The sequence below is a fragment of the Heptranchias perlo genome, chromosome 3 (genome assembly GCF_035084215.1).
Source record: "Heptranchias perlo isolate sHepPer1 chromosome 3, sHepPer1.hap1, whole genome shotgun sequence".
Lineage (NCBI taxonomy): Eukaryota > Metazoa > Chordata > Chondrichthyes > Hexanchiformes > Hexanchidae > Heptranchias > Heptranchias perlo.
This window is the reverse complement of record NC_090327.1, coordinates 141,697,584-141,716,080: the sequence shown is the minus strand read 5'-3', so window position 1 is coordinate 141,716,080 and position 18,497 is coordinate 141,697,584. Positions and strand designations below refer to the sequence as shown.

Here is an 18,497-nt window from a genome sequence, read left to right as displayed (position 1 = left end):
ATCCAATTTGCCACATTCCCTTGGATCCTATGGGCCTTTACCTTTTTGACCAATCTACCATGTGGGACCTTGTCAAAAGCCTTGCTAAAATCCATGTAGACTATATCAATTGCGCTACCCTCATCGATCCACCTTGTTACCTCTTCAAAAAATTCAATCAAGTTAGTTAGACACGACCTTCCCTTAACAAATCCGTGCTGACTGTCCTTGATTAGTCCGTGTCTTTCTAAGTGACAGTTTATCCTGTCCCTCAGAATTGATTCCAGTAATTTGACCACCACCGAGGTTAGACTGACAGGCTTGTTATTACTCGGTCCAACCGTCATCCACCGAGGTTAGACTGACAGGCTTGTTATTACTCGGTCTATCCCTCGCCCACCGAGGTTAGACTGACAGGCTTGTTATTACTCGGTCTATCCTTCACCCACCGAGGTTAGACTGACAGGCTTGTTATTACTCGGTCTATCCCTCGCCCACCGAGGTTAGACTGACAGGCTTGTTATTACTCGGTCTATCCTTCACCCACCGAGGTTAGACTGACAGGCTTGTTATTACTCGGTCTATCCTTCCCTCCCTTTTACAACAACGGTACAACGTTAGCAGTCCTCCAATCCTCCGGCACTATGCCTGTATCCAGTGAAGTTTGGAATACGTTTGTTAAAGCCTCTGCTATTTCCTCCCTGGCTTCTTTTAACAGCCTGGGATACATTTTATCCAGGCCTGGTGATTTATCCACTTTCAAAGATATTAATCCTCTTATTACTTCCTCTCTCACTATGTTTATCCCATCCAATACTTCACACTCCTCCTCCTTAACTTCAATTCCTGTATCATCCCTCTACTTTGTGAAGACAGATGCAAAGTATTCATTAAGAACCACACCCTCATCTTCCACCTCCACACTTAGTTTACCTTTTTGGTCTCCAATAAACCCTCCTCTTTCCTGAGTTATCCTCTTGTTCTTAATGTATTTATAAAACATCTTTGGGTTTTCTTTGATTTTACCTGCTAATAATTTTCATTCCCTCTCTTTGCTTTTCTAATTTCCTTTTTAACTTCACCCCTGCACTTTCTATACTCCTCTAAGCTTTCCATAGTATTGAGTTCCTGGTGTCTATCATAGGCTTTCTTTTTCTGCCTTATCTTACCCTGAATGCTTCTTGACATCCAGGGGGCTCTAGATTTGGCAGCCCCTCCCTTTTTCTTTGTGGGAACATGTTTTCGCTGAACCCGTGAATCACCCCTTTGAATGTCTCCCACTGCTCTGACACTGATTTACCTTCAAGTCGCTGTTTACTTCTGCTGAATCACTTCTCAGTTTAGTAAAATTGGCCTTTCCCTAATTAAAAACTTTAACTCCTGCTCCGTCTTTGTCCTTTTTCATAATACAGTTAGTTTTAGCACAGTTATGACCACGACCACCAAAACGCTCTCACTGCTACTTCTTCCACCTGCTCCTCTTCATTTCCTGGAATTAAATCCAGAATTGCCCCCCTCTCTTTGGGCTTGCTACATAATGGCTAAAAAATTCTCCTGTATGCAATTTAAGAATTCTGCACGCTCTGTACCATTCACACTGTTTGTATCCCAGTTAATATTAGGGTCGTTGAAATCCCCTACGATTACTGCCCTATTGTTATCGCAATTTTTCTATTTGTTTTCCCAATTTTGTTGGATTATTTACATTACGCATCAAACACACTGGGGAATCACTGAAGTGTAACTGTGTACAGAAACAAATAACAGTGAACTGCCTGATGCCCAGGAGATCAGAAATATTACTCGCCTTTCGTCTTGTTAACGAGCAAACCGTTTAGAATCCACCTACCCGTTTTAGTTCCATTTGGGGGATGAAACGGAGAAAGCGGGAGGGGAGGAGACAGTCAGAGTGACGGACAGAGCGGGGAGCGGCCTCTGATCTTCCAGCTCCACCTCCAGTCCTCTCCACCCGCCAATTTCAAACCGTTTATCGATAATAGAACCGAAACACAGCGCTCCGCACAAACCCCTTACACACTCGGGCTTCATATTCAAGGATTTCGAGAAAGGCGGAGCTTTCAAATAATCCGTGTTGCAATGAACAGTCAGCAATATTCCGGCCTAAATACAATCCCTTCTAACACAAATCAACCCGCCTCCTTCCATTTCAGTCCCAGACTCGATTCTATCTGCCACACACCCCTCCCAGACCGGTTCAGCAGTTTACAAACACCTAATTCCAGCTGATATGGAGAATCTTACGTGTTGGGGTTTGAGTTGTGACGCGGGGTTTATCCGCCAGTGCTTCCGTTTCACAGAGATTCTCACCCTGAATCTGTGAAAAGAAAATGACCATGAACTGGGACTGGAGCCGAAAACATCTCCAGTTACAGTGAGGCCCGGCCCGGACATCTCATTCCCTCCGCTTTATTTCAGACAGTATCCCACCATCATGACCATCATGAGAGAGAGGGAGACGGACACGGTGAGAGAGACCGAGAGGGCGGAGAGACACAGTGGCAGACAGACAGACACAGTATCAGTTGCAAAATGACCTGCAAAGTTCCGTTTAATACAGAAACGTCCAGTTGGAGAGAGAGAAGATGCAATCTCATCTCTCACTGATATTGTACCAGAGACAAACACACTCAGGGACAGTGCAGAGGGTGACAAAAACAATGGACCACATTTAACCCACTCTTGCCTGTTGTACTATATTCGGGTTTTGCTGTTCTGGCCCATTCGGTATTACACTCAGCGATCGAGAGTTTCACTCTGATTAAATTAATCTGGGACGGTTCTGTCAGATATTAATCCTACACGGTCCCAACAAACACACCGACTCCCACTTCCCTCCCAAGTTTCTCCAGGATTAGTTTGAGAAATCCGCTCTCCAGTTTCGATGTCACACGTTACTTTATCAGTGAAGGGACCAAGAATGAACAGAGGACATTGGATCATTTCACAGCCGTCCACTTTATCTATGAAAGACTCTTTACCATCAAAACATACCGAGAGAAACAGCAGGGATGGAAACATCTGGTTTAATAGTTGGAGATTGTAAAGTCAGTCTGGATTCCAGCGTTAGGCACTGGTGGAATCCCATCTGTTTTCCATTCTGGTGCCTGTTCCTGCTCTGCCTGTAGACCCCATTCCCTCTGACCTTTCCCCCAGACCCACTTCCTTTGCTCAGACTGAAAAATTCCAACTGGGGAAAGTTTCCATCGATTTTTGTATTCTGAATTAAACCTGATATCTGCGCATGCGTCATTCAGCCCTGCCCCCAGAGCTGGTTGTTGGTGAGCAGAAGAGCGCATGCGCGCTCCCCTCCCCCTGCTCGGCCTGTGGGGCCATTCCCTCAGTGAGTGGAAGAAGATGGTTTAAAACAGGCGGGAATGGAGAGATCACGGCCCCGGGGTAAGGGAGCAAACAGCAGCCTCGTTACAGCAGCTCATCGCTCCGGGACCGTGTCCGCAGATGGGCTCAGAGATCGGCATTGAGACCGGGGTAAGTTCAGGGGGAGTCCGGGGGCTGTTTGTAAGAGGCGGAGTGGATCAGAAACTGGTCCCGGAACATGGAGTGAGGGGGGAAGGGAGAGACCATTCTGGGGCTGTGTGTGTACAGGGTGTGTCCAGGGGAAGGGAGACAGAATGGGAAGAACCTGCTATTTAAAATCATTGCTGCTTTCTCTCCCCAAACCAGTAGTGAATGTTCCTGGTTTAGATCCAGTCTCACCCTGTTTGTTGTTATTGGACAGTGAACAGTGGAAACAGAGCCGGACAGTAAGGATGTGGGGAGTTATACAAAGATCATCTATTGCTGAGAAGTGTGAAGGACACATTTTAAACAGCGGCTGTTTGGTTTCGTTTGAACAGTTAGTCCCATGAGAGAGTGGATTAGAAACCTGACCCCTGCAAAGGTCCCCTCCCAATCGGATAGTCCCATTTATGGACCAGTGCAGGGGTTGGGTTGTGTTGTCTGGATGTCACTAAATTGTTGTAAAACAGCCCAACACACCTGGTATGCAGAAGCTGAGTGCTGCAGCACTGCAGTGGAGTCAGACACTGACACATCTTGTACACTGGTTTTCATTTGTGGATATTAAAATGATGATTAATGGAGATATTAAACTGATCACTTTTGTATTTTCTACCTCACCTGTTCTTGAGTTACAAGAGATCTTTTCTCCCGACAGGCAAATCCTTGAATGCCCCAGAATAAATGTGAAGTTTCCTCCACCTGAGGCACAAGGAACAGTGCAGCCAGCTCCTTCTCACACACAGTAGGTACATTATCACCCACAGAGCACGGAGACACAGACAGGTCATCAGTTCCACAGTCTCAGACTGCAGAAGTAGTCAGTCCCACACTGATCCCAAGTTCCAGAGACACAAATTCAATCCAACAGTCATACTGAGCAGGTGTGGCAGACACTGTTTCCAGTTCACCCTAACTCAGTACTGCTGACAGGTAGATACAAAAATCCCAGTCCAAAATCACACTTCCAGGTTGAAAGGCACTGTGTCAATCTCACAATAGGGCAACTTTAGCTACGAATTAAATACCAGATAGAAATCACACATGGTACCCAATTGAAAGGTACAGAATTAATCCCAATAATGTAATGTATCCTGAGATTCAAATCGAATACGAGCCCAGAACTCACACACGAGTTTAATACATGCAGTATCCATCTGAATAGCGTACCATGAGATACAAATTGCATACAAGTCCAAAACTCATGTACAGTATCAGATTGAGAAATGCTGAAAGATGGTGTAACCTGATACCAGTTCAGAACACGCTCATAGAATGAGGTTTAATGGTACAGTATCAATTCTATTAGTGCAGACTGAGACACACATTACATCACAGACAAAAATCTCACACACCATGAGACTGATGATATTGTATCAATTCCAATATTGTAGGCTGAGCTACACATTATAGGCCTATTCAAAAATGTCACCCTATCAGTATGGAAGATACATTATCTTCAAAATTATATTCACAATGATACAGATTTAAGAGTAATCCAAAAAGCGCACACATTATCTGATTAAAACCTACATCCAATCCTAATTTATCCATATTTACCAATTAAATAATGAGAAAGACAATATAAACATTGTTATTAAAGCTACAGTTTCTATCACCATAATGTAATCTGAGAGAATAATTACATACAGATACAGAATAAATCCTAAACTCAGATACCGTAATAGAGACTGACAGATACAGAATGAATCCCACACCCACATAGGTTATTGGAGATTGACACGACACAGAATCAATCCCAAACTCATGTCTGGCACCAGAGAGGATAGATATGGAATGAATCCCACACTGACATACAGTACCAGGGACTGACAGATATCGAGTTAATCCCACACTCAGGTAAGGTACAGAAAGATACAGAATGAATCCCACACCACAATTTCTGAGATTGCATATGTGGTTAATCCCACGCTCTCATAAAGTACCAGAGAGTGACAGGCAAAGTATGAATCCCACAAAAACAGAGTACCAGAGACTGACAGATATAGAATTAATCCCATACTGACACCGTACCAGAGAGTGAATATACAGAATGAATACCATACAAACAGTATGAGAGAATTTTTTTTTTATTCGTTCATGGGATGTGGGCGTCGCTGGCGAGGCCGGCATTTATTGCCCATCCCTAATTGACCTTGAGAAGGTGGTGGTGAGCCGCCTTCTTGAACCGCTGAAGTCCGTGTGGTGATTTTGACCCAGCGACGATGATGGAACAGTGATATATTTCCAAGTGGGGATGGTGTGTGACTTGGAGGGGGACATGCAGGTGGTGTTGTTCCCATGTGCCTGCTGCCCTTGTCCTTCCAGGTTGTAGAGGTCGCGGGTTTGGGAGGTGCTGTCGAAGAAGCCTTGGCGAGTTGCATCCTGTGTATGGTCCACACTGCAGCCACTGTGCGCCGCTGGTGAAGGGAGTGAATGTTTAGGGTGGTGGATGGGGTGCCAATCATCGGGCTGCTTTGTCCTGGATGATGTCGAGCTTCTTCAGTGTTGTTGGAGCTGCACTCATCCAGGCAAGTGGAGAGTATTCCATCACACTCCTGACTTGTGGCTTGTAGATGGTGGAAAGGTTTTGGGGAGTCAGGAGGTGAGTCACTCGTCGCAGAATACCGAGCCTCTGACCTGCTCTTGTAGCCACGGTATTTATATGGCTGGTCCAGTTAAGTTTCTGGTCAATGATGACCCCCCAGGTTGTTGACGGTGGGGGACTCGGCGATGGTAATCCTGTTGAATGTCAAGGGGAGATGGTTCGGCTCTCTCTTGTTGGAGATGGTCAGTGCCTGGCACTTGTCTGGCGTGAATGTTACTTGCCACCTATGAGCCCAAGCCTGGATGTTGTCCGGGTCTTGCTGCATGCGGGCTCGGACTGCTTCATTATCTGAGGGCTTGCGAATGGAACTGAACACTGTGCAATCATCAGCGAACATCCCCATTTCTGAACTTATGATGGAGGGAAAGTCATTGATGAAGCAGCTGAAGATGGTTGGGCCTAGGACACTGCCCTGAGGAACTCCTGCAGCAATGCCCTGGGGCTGAGATGATTGGCCTCCAACAACCACTACCATCTTCCTTTGTGCTAGGTATGACTCCAGCCATGGGAGATTTTTCCCCCTGATTCCCATTGACTTCAATCTTACTCGGGCTCCTTGGTGCCACATTCGGTCAAATGATGCCTTGATGTCAAGGGCAGTCACTCTCACCTCACCTCTGGAATTCAGCGCTTTTGTTCATGTTTGGACCAAGGCTGTAATGAGGTCTGGAGCCGAGTGGTCCTGGTGGAACCCAAACTGAGCAGCGTAGAGCAGATGCCGCTTGATTGCACTGTCGACGACACCTTCTATCACTTTGCTGAAGATTGAGAGTAGACTGATGGGGCGGTAAATGGCCGGATTGGATTTGTCCTGCTTTTTGTGGACAGGACATACCTGGGCAATTTTCCACATTGTCGGGTAGATGCCAGTGTTGTAGCTGTACTGGAACAGCTTTGCTGGAGGCGCAGCTAGTTCTGGAGCAGAAGTCTTCAGCACTACAGCTGGGATGTTATCGGGGCCCATAGCCTTTGCTGTATCCAGTGCACTCAGCCGTTTCTTGATATCACGTGGAGAGAATTGAATTGGCTGAAGACTGGCTTCTGTGATGGTGGGGATATCGGGAGGAGGCCGAGATGGATCATCCACTCGGCACTTCTGGCTGAAAATGGCTTCAGCCTTGTCTTTTGAACTCACGTGCTGGACTCCACCATCATTGAGGATGGGGATGTTTGCAGAGCCTCCTCCTCCCGTTAGTTGTTTAATTGTCCACCACCATTCACGACTGGATGTGGCAAGACTGCCGAGCTTTGATCTGATCCGTTGGTTGTGGAATTGCTTAGCTCTGTCCATAGCACGTTGCTTCCGCTATTTAGCATGCATGTAGTCCTGAGTTGTAGCTTCACCAGGTTGGCACCTCATTTTTAGGTACGCCTGGTGCTGCTCCTGGCATGCTCTTCTACACTCCTCATTGAACCAGGGTTGATCCCCTTGCTTGTTGGTAATGGTAGAGTGAGGAATATACCGGGCCATGAGGTTACAGATTGTGCTGGAATACAATTCTGCTGCTGCTGATGGCCCACAGCGCCTCATGGATGCCCAGTTTTGAGCTGCTAGATCTGTTCTGAATCTATGCCATTTAGCACGGTGGTAGTGCCACACAACACGTTGGATGGTGTCCTCGGTGTGAAGACGGGACTTTGTCTCCACGAGGACTGTGCGGTTGTCACTCCTACCAATACTGTCATGGACAGATGCATTTGCGACAGGTAGATTGGTGAGGACGAGGTCAAGTAAGTTCTTCCCTCGTGTTGGTTCACTCACCACCTGCTGCAGGCCCAGTCTGGCTGCTATCTCCTTCGGGACTCGGCCAGCTCGGTCAGTACCTGTGCTACCGAGCCACTCTTGGTGATGGACATTGAAGTCCCCCATCCAGAGTACATTCTGTGCCCTTGCTAACCTCAGTGCTTCCTCCAAGTGGTGTTCAACATGGAGGATGACTGATTCATCAGCTGAGGGAGGGCGGTAGGTGGTAATCAGCAGGAGGTTTCCTTGCCCATGTTTGACCTGATGCCATGAGATTTCATGGGGTCCTGAGTCAATGTTGAGGACTCCCAGGGCCACTCCCTCCTGACTGTATATCACTGTACCGCCACCTCTGGTGGGTCTATCCTGCCGGTGGGACAGGACATACCCAGGGATGGTGATGGGAGAGTCTGGGACGTTGGCTGAAAGGTATGATTCTGTGAGTATGGCCATGTCAGGCTGTTGCTTGACTAGTCTGTGGGACAGCTCTCCCAATTTTTGCTCAATTCCCCAGATGTTAGTGAGGAGGACCTTGCAGGGTCGACTGGGCTTGGTTTGCCTTTCTCGTGTCCGGTGCCTACTGGTCCGATGCCGGGTGGTCTGTCCAGTTTTATTCTTTTATTCTCCTACATTCCATCTTCCACATCACCGCCCCCACCCCCCAACTCATTCTGCACTGCCAACACTACTCTATCACATCACTCCTCACATCCACTCAAAGCTCATCCTCAACTTACCTGCACTTCCTCACCACTTACTCACCTCCCCATTACTCACCCCACCAGTGCCACTCAACACAATCTTCATACAATATCATGGCTCTGTCTCTGATGCATCTCTTTCATGGTCAGCTGCACCCAAATCAATGCATTCGTCGGTTGGCCACGTCACCATCACTCACTCACGTGTCTGTACTTTCTCCCCTTGCAGAAGTAGAGAGTCCAGAATGCACGGGAGAGGGTGAGGACTGGAGGGGGGCTGCAACAATTCATCATCCTCACAGACGCGGAGCAGGAGGCGCTGGAGCTGAGCTGCACCCTCGAGTGCCTGTCCGTCGGGAATGCCGAGACTGGCACCCGATAAACGTCTGGTGACAGAACTTTAACATTCAGCACACACAATGTTAATTGATGTTTACAGGCCTTGTCATCTTCAGCACCTCACCATCTGTGATTATGCTTAATATTGCCTTCTGTTCTCTTACAGGGCCTTCAGTGACCGCTGTGACGGCAGAGGGCGATTCCTACGAGGACCTGCTGGCCTCTGAGGACACAGCGTCACATCTGAGTGAGCCATCCACCAGCGCAGATACCCACCTCGGTGGGTCCTAGTCCGCAGCTAGTTGGGGTCGCACATGGTGAGTCCCCACACGCATGTGAGCACGAGCAGACACTGGTGGCAGGGACAGCTGTGTAGAGTCCGTGTCGGTGGGAGCACTCCTCTCCAGGCTCTGCTCAGCTGGACACAGATGCTGAACCCTGGGGGACATCCTTTAAAAGGAGAATGATCGAGGGGCAGCAGCACATTTGTGAGGTGCCAGAACAGGTGCCACGCACACTCTCCACAATCAGGCAGAGGATGGAGGAGTCCAACTCCTGCATGAGTGGAATGGTGGCACAGGTACGGGAGGGAATCTCTGAGATACTGTCACAGGGACGGGAGGGAATCTCTGAGATACTGTCACAGGGACGGGAGGGAATCTCTGAGATACTGTCACAGGGACGTAAGGACATCTCTGACATACTGTTGTGGGTAAGTGTGGGTATGTCTGCGATGGAGGGAAGGCTAGCTTTCATTGAGCTTCAAGCATGGCTCAGAAATCAGTCCATTCGGGCCATAACAAAGGTCATTCAGATTCTGGGTGATCAACTTTCTGCCGCCTTAAACAGGCTGATAGATACACTAGCACTGGCCTTACAAGGCTTCATACATGTCCTCCAAACTCTTGTGCAGCAGTGTGGTAGGAGTGGTGTGGGCCTGGCCCAGGAGAGGGATGATGGCGAAAGGGGACATGGAAGTGGGGACGCCACTCAAAGCGCTCCCACGTCTCACCCGTTGCCCCCCTCTCAACCAGTCACCACAATGCTGCCTCCTCTCCAGGTGGCCGAGTCTGCCCCTGCAAAGGTGGAGGTGGAGCAGTCTTTGGAGGGGCCCTCACAGGCACCAAATCCCAGAGGGCGTAGGCCCAAAGCATCGAATCGGTCAGGGCATGAAAAAGAGCAACCCGCCACTACCTCTACTGCAGCCACAGGGAATGCACCACATACAAGTGGTCAGAAGCGAACGGCGAAGGTTTTGTGAGCACGAAGGGGATGCACAAGAGTGTTTGACATTTGGTCATGTTTTTTATTTATTTTTGTTTTTTGTTAAACTCACATTAAATATTATTATTGTCACCACTACTGCCATGTCTTGGTCATTCTTGATTGGCTCCTGTAATAAGGCCCTTTCATGAGCTTCACCATGACCGCCCACACTTGATGCCACCCATTGGGTCACTCTACAGTGAGTGTATGTGTAGTTACAGGACTGTTTTGTGCAGGGAGTAGGAGCTGGTGTGGGCGCTGCTCTATGCAGGTGGTGTGAGGACTGGACACTTCACACTGTCTGATGTTAGGAGAACCGTTCACATATCAGTAACTCCCTGGCCTCACGAGCAGCCAGGTGAGCTGCTGCTCTGCCATTGGGTTGCTCCTGCTCCTCCTCCGCCTCCTCCTCTTCACTGTGGGTGGCAGATGTGGATGGGGCCTCCTCAAGTGGCACCCCGCTCTGTTGTGCCATGTTGTGCAAGGCACAACAGATGACTATAATGCATCCCACTCTGTCTGTTGCTTATTGAAGCTGACAAGTCCCCAGGTCCTTGCGGACTTCATCCTCAGGTCTTAAAAGAAGTGGCTGCAGAGATAGTAGATGGATTGGTATTAATTTTCCAAAATTCCCTAGATTCTGGAAAGCTCCCATCAGATTGGAAAATAGCGAATGTAACTCCTCTTTCAAGAAAGGAGGGAGACAGAAAGCAGGAAACTACAGGCCAGTTAGCTTAACATCTGTCATTGGGAAAATGCTAGAATCTATTAGTAAGGAGGTTATAGCAGGGCACTTAGAAAATCTCAATGCAATCAGGCAGAGTCAACACGGCTTTGTGAAAGGGAAATTGTGTTTGACTAATTTATTAGAGTTCTTTGAGGAAGTAACAAGCAACGTGGATAAAGGGGATCCTGTGGATGGGGTGTACTTGGATTTCCAGAAGGCTTTTGACAAGGTGTCACATCAAAGGCTACTACACAAAATAAGAGCTCATAGTGTCGGGGGTAACATATCAGCATGGATAAAGGATTGGTTAGCTAACAGGAAACAGAGAGTAGGCATAAATGGGTAATTTTCAGATTGGCAAGATGTAACGAGTGGAGTGCCACAGAGATCAGTGCTGGGGCCTCAACTATTTACAATCTATATCAATGACTTGGATGAAGGGACCGAATGTATGGTTGCTAAATTTGCTGATGACACAAAGGTAGGTAGGAAAGTAAGTTGTGAAGAGGACATAAGGAGTCTGCAAAGGGATATAGATAGGTTAAGTGAGTGGGCAAAAATTTGGCAGATGGTGTATAATGTGGGAAAATGTGAACTTGTCCACTTTGGCAGGAGGAATAGAAAAGCAGTATATTATTTAAATGGAGAGAGATTGCAGAACTCTGAGGTACAGACGATCTGGGTGTCCGAGTACATGAATCACAAAAAGTTAGTATGCAGGTACAGCAAGTGATTAGGAAGGCAAATGGAATGTTGTCATTTATTGCAAGGGGAATGGAATATAAAAGTAGAGATGTTTTACTACAGTTGTACAGGGCATTAATGAGACCACATCTAGAATACTGTGTGCAGATTTGGTCTCCTTATTTCAGAAAGGACATAATTGCTTTGGAGGCAGTTCAGAGAAGGTTCACTCGACTGATTCCTGGGATGAGGGGGTTATCTTATGAGGAAAGGTTGGACAAGTTGGGCCTGTATGCACTGGAGTTTAGAAGAATGAGAGGTGATCTTATTGAAACATAGAAGATCCTGAGGGGACCAGAAGGGGTAGATACTGAGAGGATGTTTCCCCTTGTGGGAGAGACTAGAACTAGGGACCACAGATTAAAAATAATGGGTCTCCCATTTAAGACGGAGATGAGAATTTTTTTCTCTCAGAGGTTCATGAGTCTGTAGAACTCCCTTCCCCAGAGAGTGGTGGAGGCAGGGTCATTGAATATTTTTAAGGCTGTGTTAGATAGATTCCCGATTAACAAGGGAGTCATAGGTTATAGTAGGTAGATGGAAAGTAGGGTTGAGGTCACAATCAGATCAGCCATGATCTTATCAAATGGCAGGGCAGGTTCGAGGGGCCGAATGGCCTGCTCCTGCTCTTAATTCGTATGTTCGTATGCTCCCCAGAATTATCAAGGCACCTGAAGCGCATCTTGAGCAGCCCTATAACGTGCTCAATTGTAGGCCTGATAGTGATGTGGTTGTTGTTATCTCGACGCTGTTGCTCGGTGTTGGGGTTCCTCAGAGGTGTCATGAGCCATGTGTGCAGGGGGTATCCCTTGTCTCCAAGGAACCAGCTCTTGCGGGTGTTCAGTGTGTGGAAGGGGGTGGGATGTTGGACTCCCGGAGGATGAAGGAATCGTGGCAGCTGCCAGGGTATCTGGCGCACACGTGAAGGAATCTCTTGTGGTGGTCACAGATGAGCTGAGTGTTGATGGAGTGATAGCCCTTCCTGTTGATGAACAGTCCTGGCTCGTGTGGAGGTGCTCGTATTGCTATATGTGTGCAATCGATTACACACTGCACCTGTGGGAAGCCAGACACAGCGTGGAATCCCACTGCCCTCTCTGTCTGGCTGAGGTTGTCCATGGGGAAGTTGACGTAGTGCGAGGCCTTGCGAAACAAGCCATTGGTGACCTGCCTTATGCACTTGTGTGCAGGCGACTGAGACACCCCGGCAATGTCCCCAGCGGCACCCAGGAATGATCCGGAGGCGAAGAAATTGAGGACAATTATGAATTCGACAGTGACAGGTAAGGAGATGCTGCTAGACCCAGCCGGTAACAGTTCGACATGAAGGAGGCTGCAGATGTCTGCGACTACCTTGCGACTGTCTCTAAGCCTCCGTATGCACTGCCGTTCAGAGAGGTCCAGGAAGCTGAGCCTCAGTCTGTAGACCCTGTGGCTAGGGTAATGCCTCCTGTGACGTCACTCTCTCTGTTGTTGCCCTCTGTGCTCTTGTGCAGGTGCCTGTGGTGCAGCACTGTGTTGTGGAGCTCCACGTGGCGGAGGTGGGCGCCGTGCCTGGGAAGGCTGGTGATGTTGCTCGTCCTCAGATGTAGTGGTGAATGCAGCCATGGCGCCCCCCCATCCTGATGGTATGAGTTTGAGGGGGTCCGCAAAGTCATTAAATATGTTTGAACAGCAGAGTTTTGAGTGGAAAGTGAGAATTTTGAGTGAAATCAGAAAGGTCTTGCAGCTAAAACTTTGTCTGAAGAGACAGAGTGCCCTGCTGCAATAAATGAGGTTTTCTCCCCATCTGTCAAATAAACATTTGCATCTCCCACTGGCTGCTGGCTGAAACACGTCTGCTCCAACAGGGAGTGTTTTCCACAGCACTGGAAACACGCTGAGGATCCTTCAAAATCGCACCCCTGCCAAATGGTCGAGTCAATCAAGTAGGTCAACTATTGGACAAACGATGCAAATTATCATCCCGCGGCCTTTAATTGCCGGTGGGACTTCTGCATTCGGGAGGCGCGCTCACCTGGACGCTCCATGGGGAACCCGGAAGTTGGTGGGTTGGATCTGGGCTCTGAACCCGCTTGGGATTTCAGCGATTTTTGGAGCCCCCCCCAGCCCTCAACGCACCTGCTCCTTCACCCGAAAATCGAGCCCACGATATCAATTCCATTAGTGCAGGCTGAGCTACACATTATATATCACTACAAAAATATCACCATATCAGTTTGAAAAATACAGTGTAATTCACAATTGTGTTCACAGATAGAGAATTAATAGTAGTCCAAAAAGCACACATATTATCTGATTAAAACCTAAAGCGTTAAATTTTATAGTATATCCATAGCAACCAATTAAATACTGTGCGAAAAACAATTTATACATTATGATATTAATGCTACAGTTTTGAACGCCATACTGTAAATGGAAATACAAATTACATAATGATACAGAATGAATCCCACACACACATACAATACCAGAGACTGTGAGAAACACAATGAATCTCAGACTCAGATACAGTGACAGAGACTGACAGATACAGAATGAATCCCTCACTCACACACAGTACCAGAGACTATGAGAAACACAATGAATCTCAGACTCAGATACAGTGACAGAGACTGACAGATACAGAATGAATCCCTCACTCACACACAGTACCAGAGACTGTGAGAAACACAATGAATCTCAGACTCAGATACAGTGACAGAGACTGACAGATACAGAATGAATCCCTCACTCACACACAGTACCAGAGACTGACAGAAACAGATTGCATCTTACACACAGACTGAACGAATGTTGCTCACACAGACAATCTGTATTAATATTATTCAATATTGATTGAAATTATAATCTCTGAATCAGTCCGATTTTGTTGTACTAAATTGTGTAACAAGAGAGACAGAGAGGAAAATACTGTAAAACAGTGAGAGGAATTTAATACAACTTGACAACCGTTGTTTGGTCTAATGAAATATACTCAAAGCTCGTCTCCATTCCCACTATTTCTAGATCCCACCGTCCAATATAATATGAACATTATTGTCCGCTGTGACCCTCTGTGATCGGTAAACTTCAATGGACCGGAATGTGGTGACATCTGCTGACAGGAAGCGAGAACTGGAACAGAGCGGAACAAATTCACATTCTGTGTCAGGGTGACAGAAACAGGACAGTGAGCAATGTGAGGAAATAGTTTGTCTGTAAGTTCCACTCTCGTATTGTTTCACATTTTGAGAATTGAAAATAAAAATAATCGGTTTATAATAACGTTTATTTTTAAACGTTCGATTGTTGTAAATATTCCCCCCGATATTTCACTGTACATTGAGCAGTATTTCTGCCTGATTTCTCAGGACACGATTTACATTACTTCAAATAAACCAAACAAAAATACGGATAAATACTGAGCACAATGCTGAAAGTTTCACAGGATCAGCCGAAAGGGAAATGGATGGAATACAGAAGGAATAAAGCAAAAATAAAACCCGGAAATGCTGGAAAGACTCAGCAGGTCCGGCAGCATCTGTGGAGAAGGGAAGCTCGGTTTAACGGTTCAAGTCAATGACCCTTCTGTAGGCCTGAAAGGTTAATCCGACCTCCCTCTCTCCACAGATGCTGCCCGACCTGTTGAGACTTTCCAGCATTTTCTGTTTCTCTCTCCGATTTCCAGCATCTACGGAAGGGAATTGAAATTTGAATAAGGAACCAGAAGCAGTGGAGGGAAAAGCTTCAGAAAGTTCATGAATTTCACTGAATTAAAGACTGATACAGCATAGAGAAAGCCATTCGGCCCTCCTGTCTGTGCCGGCTCTTTGAAAGAGCTATCCAATTAGTCCCACTCCCCTTTTCTTTCCCCATAGTCCTGCAATTTTTCCCCTTCAAGTATTTATCCAATTCCCTTTTGAAAGTTATTATTGAAACATAAGAACATAAGAAATAGGAGTAGGAGTCGGCCAATCGGCCCCTCGAGCCTGCTCCGCCATTCAATAAGATCATGGCTGATCTGATCCCAACCACAAATCTAAAGAACACAAGAAGTAGGAGCAGGACCCGGCCACTCAGCCCCTGGGCCCTCTCCGCCACCCACAGGGCCTTGACCGATCCGAACTCAGCTTCATGTCCAATTACCTGCCCGCTCCCCGTAACCCCTAATTCCCTTTACTTCTAGGAAACTGTCTATTTCTGTTTTAAATTTATCTAATGATGTAGCTTCCACAGCTTCCTGGGGCAGCAAATTCCACAGACCTACTACCCTCTGAGTGAAGAAGTTTCTCCTCATCTCAGTTTTGAAAGAACAGCCCCTTATTCTAAGATTATGCCCCCTTGTTCTAGTTTCACCCATCTTTGGGAACATCCTTGCCGCATCCACCCGATCAAGACCCTTCACAATCTTATATGTTTCAATAAGATCACCTCTTGAATCTGCTTCCACCACCATTCCAGATCATAGCAACTCGTTGGGTAAAAAAGTTCTCCTCATCTCACCTCTGATTCTTTTGCCAATTATTTTAAATTTGTGTCCTTTGGTTACTGGACCTTCTGCCTCTGGAAACAGTTTCTCCTTATTTACTGTAACAAAACCTTTCCTGATTTTGAACATCTCTATTAAATCTTCCCATATCCTTCTCTGCTCGAAGGAGAACCATCCCAGCTTCTCCGGTCTCTCCACCTAACTGAAGTTCCACATCCTTGGTTCCATTCTAGTAAACCCCCTCTGCACCCTCTCTAAGGCCTTGATATTCTTCCTAAACTGTGGTGCCCAGAATTGGACACAATACTCCAGCTGGGGCCTAACTAGTTATTTCGAAAGGTTTAGCATAACCTCCTTGCTAACTAATCCACTCTATACCTCTGTTTATAAAGCCAAGAATCCCGTCTGCTTTTTTAACAGCCTGATCCACTTGTCTTGTCACCTTCAAACATTTGACTCTGTAAACCCCCAGGTCTCTCTGTTCCTGCACTCGCGTTAAAATTGTACTAATTCTGTCCGGATCTACGGTGCAGTTCAGGGCAAATAATAATTATCATAAAAAGGAACAAAATCAGAGTTAACTCCCCGTTATAGGGAAAACAAATTAATGTTGAATGTATTTTTATGTAACTGATTTCCCTTTTTGTTTTGGAATCAAAATACCCCTGACCATCAAATTCAGTTTTCAATCCTGGGAATTCTGAAGTACATAGATTAGAATTAAAAGCACCAAACTGCGATCGCCAGGAATCAAAGTCAGCTATTCTCACCAATTTACCACCATCGCTCATTACAGGAGAGAAAGGGAGCGTTTCTCTGGATTTGGAGACTGACCCGCTTTAATCATCCTCAATAAAACCGTTCCCGAATATCAACCCCTGAACAGACACAGCAGGCTGTTGGATTTTGTCCTTTATTTGAACTGGTCTCTGATGGAATTTTTCTCAAGTCTCGCCACATAACTGAAGTCCCTCATCTCTGGTACCATTCTAGTAGATCTCCTCTACAATCTCTCCAAGGCCTTCTTAAAGTGTGGTGCCCGAATGGGACACAATACTCCAGTTTGGGCCTAACCAGTAATTTATAAAGATTGAGCAGAACTTCCTTGCTTTTGTACTCTATGTCTCTATTTATAAAGCCAATGATCTGGTAAGCTTTTTAACAGCGTTATCAAATTGTCCTGTCACAATTGTATATGTGAACCCCCCAATCTCTCTGTTCCTGCACCATCGTTAAAATTGTACCATTTAGTTTATATTGCCTCCCCTCGTTCTTCCTTCCAAATGACATTATTTACACTTTTCTGCATTAAAATTCACCTGCCATGTGTCTCCCCATCTCACCAGTCGGTCTATGTCCTGCTGAAATCTGCTACCAATGTCCTCACTGTTTACTTCATTTCCAAGCTTTGTTCACTTTGCAAGCTTTGAAATTATGCCTAGTATACCCAAGCCCTGTTCATTAATATATATTAACAAGAGCAGTGGTCTTACTACCAACCCTTGGGGGACACCACTGCACACTTCCCTCAGTCTGAAAAACAACTTTTCACCACTGCTCTCTGCTCTGTCCCTGAGCCAATCTCGTATCCACGCTGCCACTGCCCCTTTTATCTTCAATTTTGCGAACCAGTGGCTCTTTATCAAACGCCTTTTGAAAATACATATAGGTAACATTAACTGCACTACCTTCATCAACTTTTTCCGTTATTTCATCCAAGAACTCAATTAAGTTAGAAGGAGGTTTCTGAGCTTCAGTGGGCCACACTCCCATTTCTGGTTTATAATTCAGTGGCGGCTCTGAGCTGGTGAAGCCGCCAGACTGAAGATTATGAACTAACAATGTGTTCAAAGGCCGAGTACGGGATTGGTTATGGGATTGGACAAGAATCCTAGGGTTCAAATCCCATCATTCAGCAAATCTGGCAATGATAATGATAGTTAATGATAGCATAATGATAATATACATTTAAATAAGGAGCAGAGGGAAAAGCTTCAGAAAATCAATGGCTTTCACTGAATCCGGGTAATTCTGTCCCGGATCCACGATACAGATCAGAGTAAATAATAATTATCAATAGAAAGGGGCAAAATCAAAGCTCGGGGTAATCCCATGTGTGTGGGGATCCCCTGAGAAGAAGGGCCCTTCTCACCGCCAGACAGGTGACATTTCCCGGTGGATCTTTACACAGTGAGCGGCTCTTTCAATATAAACTGGGGCTGGAGAGAGGCTTTGGGAAATGAACTTCCGGATTACAGGGAGGGGGCGCGTGATTGGTGGCAGACACTAAATCTGATTGGATATATAAAGGGACCAATCAGAAAGTTAGAGTTCACCCATCCCTCATTAGCATGGGGCGATGACGTCAGCCTATTTAATCC

At 46.4% G+C, this 18,497-nt stretch overlaps 1 long non-coding RNA gene across 2 annotated transcripts; it reads left to right on the top strand.

Annotated features, from left to right (window-relative positions):
• Positions 1–3,267: 3,267 nt before the first annotated feature.
• Positions 3,268–14,912, top strand: LOC137307975 (uncharacterized). Of its 2 annotated transcripts, XR_010959356.1 has the most exons (5): positions 3,268–3,486; positions 4,175–4,261; positions 9,075–9,225; positions 12,836–12,928; positions 14,655–14,912. It is a non-coding gene; the product is annotated as an uncharacterized lncRNA (long non-coding RNA). The 2 variants fall into 2 exon arrangements; XR_010959355.1 differs by lacking the exon at positions 4,175–4,261.
• Positions 14,913–18,497: the final 3,585 nt, after the last annotated feature.